Source organism: Dysidea avara, chromosome 14 (genome assembly GCF_963678975.1).
Source record: "Dysidea avara chromosome 14, odDysAvar1.4, whole genome shotgun sequence".
Classification (NCBI taxonomy): Eukaryota; Metazoa; Porifera; class Demospongiae; order Dictyoceratida; family Dysideidae; genus Dysidea; species Dysidea avara.
Genome location: NC_089285.1, coordinates 8,993,958 through 8,998,843, shown reverse-complemented (window position 1 = coordinate 8,998,843; position 4,886 = coordinate 8,993,958). Strand labels below are relative to the sequence as shown.

Genomic DNA, 4,886 nt, shown 5'->3' with positions numbered 1-4,886 from the left:
CAATGTGCATGCTAACAAAGCCTCCCAAAGTAATGAAAAAGAAGAGCGGATGCCGCTAGCCTGGCCTCACAGAGAATCAAAAAGAGGATTAGAAAATCGCACACCCGTCTTGCAATAAGAATTTGCTGTTCAACTTAAGAAACACAAGGTAACGTGGTACGGATATTGCTAAACATTTCTTCTATCACTTACTCCTCATCACATATTATAAATATGCAATTAACAGTAATAAATTTCAGAAATGCTTATATCGTGTCCAACTTCCTCTGCAAGTTTCTTTTACCATTTAACAATTTTGCTGATGTGGGTGCATATGGACATAGTAGTGCTGTACACCAGTGTGCAAATAACCAGTTGTTGCTTAGATCAGCCAATTAACTGGTGAGGAAACCTTTAAACTGGTAATTGCCCACCCACTTGGTAAACCATAAATTACCCCTGCTGATAAGTGTTAACATCATAACATAACCTCAAAGCATATGTAAATATGTGATTGTAAGTTATAGTTATATCGAGGGTGATATCGTAATGACAATGATGTCATCCGAGTATACGGGATATAACTATTTTATATCCCAGTGTGCAGAAATTTATGGATAGTAAATTAAGGCAACACTACAAGTTACTAATACGGTAGTTTAACAAATGTCAACAACAATCTGACAATATTCGCTCCAGTAATCACTCCCAACGGTCACTATGGCAAAAGAACTAACTTCCTCTAGTTTTATCGTTCTATCTTGTACTACAGCAGCTACTTGTTGGTCTTTTTATTTTTTCTTGCATGCCACACCAACTTCTGATGAAGGCGAATCGTACCTGGAACTGCTAAACACCACCCTTCGCTACAGTTTGTAGGCAGTATGCAAGGTCTCTCTTGTAGCTACAAAGTAGAATCTCCACACAATTAGGACGAAATCTTGAGCACAGTGCAAGGCATAGTGACAGAAACTCAAACTCCTGTGTAATGGATTAACAGTTTTCTTGCAAGATTTAGCTGGTTTTAAGTGCTATATTGGTGTTTTGTATCAATATTTCCTTATTTGGCTTTGTTCATTGGTAAACAATGCCATTCGCAGTTATTATGTCTGCCAATATACACACAAACGGATTAACCAGTTATTGTTAATTATTGGTAGGCAATTAACTGGTGACCAAAATTTTGTAGGTGTACAGCACTAATAGATAGGTAGGTAGGTAGGTAGGCAGATACGTGTACACACACACACACACACACACACACATTTACGAAAACAAGTTCAGTAAACCGGCGCCCACCCACAGCCGGACTGTGGGCACGCGCATGTTAAAACCACAAGCATAGAGGACTTGCAGCGTGACGTAAATCATCGTAATTGCTAAGCAACCGTAGCTGTCGGCCATGTTTCGGGAGTGTTTTGGCTGAAAAGCGATTTCTCAAGATTTGGTACAGGCTGTAATGAAGCGAATCAGTGTTGAGTTGTGTTGTAAATACCACACAGCTCGTTAAAAAAGGCGACGAAGTTAGAATTGGTGAGTAATGTATCGAAATTTAATTAGCCACCTATTTCACGGAGCCAATGATAAGATCTTCTATTTCGAAACCAGCCCCGCTTCCCAGTGCCACTATACCCAGCGCTTAGTGAATAAATCTCGTTACCTTCATTCTGACCCAATATGCGCCATAGAAAGTTGTCCCGAAACATGTCTGCCTAGCAACAGTTGCTTCACGCGTGCAAGTCCTCTATTAGCTTACACACCGTGACGCCACGTGTCGTCTCCAGAATCCGGGTTTAGCTGCGACCTGCAAGCAAAATGATACATATAATAACTGTTCAACTCCACCGATGAACAAACCATTTATGACTTATTAGACGAAGTAGACTTCCAAGTCCACCGCTTCTGGTCTTGTCTATCCAGTATTGCGTCTAGCTATACTTCGAACACAAGGTTTAAGTGATCGCGAGACCTACCAGTGAAACATGAATTAAAGAACAAATTCTCATACAGCACTCACCGAGAGGCACATTCCAACCGCAACCTCTTGAGCACGTGATCATAAGGATGGCGTTATTTGGAGCAAATGGTGACATTGCAGGGTGACATTGTGCCACGATCTAGTCTCGTGCCCAGCCGGGCTCGCGATAATTCGCAAACACGAATTAGCGCGAGCCGGTCAATATTTTTATCTTGACCGTTGACTTTGAACGAAAATTTGTCTGACCATTGACCTGGTTCCGTTTATTTTTGCTGTATTTTCGTGCCGGCACTACTTACTCGCGAAGCTTTGACCATGCTAGGAAAACAGCTGGACCGTTCAGTGTTTTTCGTGAAAACTGAATGGCGTTGTTCATTCGGCTTTGACCGCATACTACAGTGGAGTGGTTCCCCCTTGTTTGGAGCTTCACTGAGATCTTAGGCCACTCCAAATAAATTCTCTGTTTCCCGTCCACCGCCCGCATCTAGTTACTGCCAGCTCTAAATATTCCATTATTCCGTATTCTTCCATTATTTTCCGGTTATTCTTGCATACTGATAGGCTCAGTAAAAGCCATCTTGAAACAGTGTCAGCTCACGTGTCAACAGTGCTGTCAAGTCTCACGTTTGTTGTTTTTGCAACTTAAAAAGGAAGGAACAAGTTTAAGCATGCTTTTATGCAGCCTTTTTGGCTGTGCCAGCATAGATATACCTCCGGAGGTATATACTATCTATGGTGCCAGGCAAATAATGGCTTGAAAAGCTAGCCGATCTTCAGTGTTGGGCAAGTTACTTTGTAAAAGTAACTAGTTACATATTACATATTACTTGCAACTGAACTATTTAGTTACAGTTACATATTACCCATAAAATAAAGTAACTGTAATAATAAACATATTGTATTACTTTGTGTCCACAGCCTTAAGCTGTCACGTGTGAAACTACCACCTTATCACGTGACATGATTGCGCTGTTGGACAATATGCAAATTTTGGTTATAAGTAAGAAGCTGGTGAATAAGCTTCATTCAGTAGGCCTCGTTACTTCACTGTGGCTAGGCATTACTCAGAGGATAACTAACGAGATTAGTAACTTCGTTACTTGTAGTAATAATATTACATAATATTAGACTCGTTACAGTAACTATATTACTTAGGTAGCGCGTTACATTTATAAGTAAAGTAGCTTGCATTATTTTACCTGTTTTTATAGCGTATTTCGTTATATTACTTTGTTACCACAAAAGTAATAATATTACGTAATGCGTTACTCCCAACACTGCCAATCTTATAATGAAATAATGGAAATGGACCGCCTGCCCGCATGCAAATATGCCCTAGTCCAGGACGGGAAACAGAGAATTTATTGGAGTGGCCTTAAGCTAGACATAGCTAGCCATTCAAACACAAGGTGCCACTCACGCTATGAAATTTCGTACAACCACACAGAAATAAATTTGAAATTTGGAGTGAAAGCAGAAATTTTTGGCACGGACTTTTCATTAGCACGCCCCGTTATCGTAACATTTCCCATGTCTATGCAAGCTATTACATAATAGAAATCATTTAAGTGTTGTACATATGAGGCATCTTAGAAACCACAATATTCTGTAGTGTCTTCATTTTTTACTGCTTTATATATTAGTGAAATTTACAGCTCAGATTTCAGTGGACCTCACAAAGAACAACTGATTTGTTTGCAGCTTTAGTAGCTAATATTCATTCAAGAGGTATGCAAGCTATATAAATTTAGCTATACTGGGTTTTGTATCTGTGTATGGTATAGCTTTCACCTAGGGAATGCATGGACTGTTAGCTTAAATTGGCTATTTATAAATGTGAAATTGAAAAAAAAAAACTGAAGCTAGCTATGTAGAATTCTTTTTATTTTGCATCCAGCACTGAGTATGCACTTGTGACAGTCACACCACTCTGTGCTGACATAAGCAGCATGTCTTTATAATTATATAATGAGAAATGAGAATAGGTATAATTTTGTGGTTGTTATTATGATTAAGATATAACTAGGCAGTATATAACCTCATTTATGGCTCTATATAATTCTACATATGTACGGATACTGCATGTGCCAACTAAGGTACCTATACTATAGCTAGGGTATATATATTGGTGTTTTCATTAATTTAATGGTACTGTGATACCTTTGTGTATTTACGCAAGTAGTGTAATTTTAGTCCTGCAGTAATTAACTCTGGGTGGTCTAAAAGTACAGGGGGATGACCAGGGTGTATACACTTGTATCCATTAGGTACTAGGAGACAATACACACTTACAGTGTGCCTCCCTGCTGAACCTTAGCTGGCAAAACTCAAAAGTTAGACAACACATTTGTGGTCAAATATGGCAGAATTAAAAACTGAAGCTATATAGCTATGTATAGACTTCTTCTATTTTACATCCAGCAGCAGAGCCTAGTGATGATGTCTTTCCTACAATTCCACCAGAGTAACTCTCTGAAACTGTGCAAAATCTTGCAATACTTGAAGAGAAGAAAATAATCAAACAAGGTGTGAAACAAAAGCTAGTCAAATCACAGGATGCTTCCACACATTGCATTCCATTGTATGAAGAAAGTGGTACTTCAAAGTGTACCAAAGTAGACAGAAAGGTTGTGGAAGTAATTCATAACAGTGAAAAACTCTTCATAAGGAAAACAACATTAGTATGGCTCTTTCAGGAAAATGAAAGAATATCAAGTGATCATTTGTTTAGAGTCCAAGCACACCAGCCGTTTAGTAGCAGTGGTAAAATCATTATGTCACAATGTGATAATTCAAAATTACCTATAGTAAAGAATACTGTGCGTTTAGGAGATATATGCATAATTATTTTACTTTGCTAAACCAGCAGAGGCAAACTGTGTACCTTGCATGGGCAGCAGGAAAAATTACACAATTCATATTTTACAAA

General features: G+C 38.7%; 1 long non-coding RNA gene across 1 annotated transcript; it reads right to left on the bottom strand.

Moving 5' to 3' along the window:
- Nucleotides 1–278: 278 nt before the first annotated feature.
- LOC136244751 (uncharacterized) lies at nt 279–2,032 on the bottom strand. Its single transcript, XR_010695565.1, has 3 exons — nt 1,997–2,032; nt 1,837–1,948; nt 279–1,783 (listed from the first exon to the last, which is right to left on the bottom strand). It is a non-coding gene; the product is annotated as an uncharacterized lncRNA (long non-coding RNA).
- Between the last annotated feature and the right edge of the window lie 2,854 nt (nt 2,033–4,886).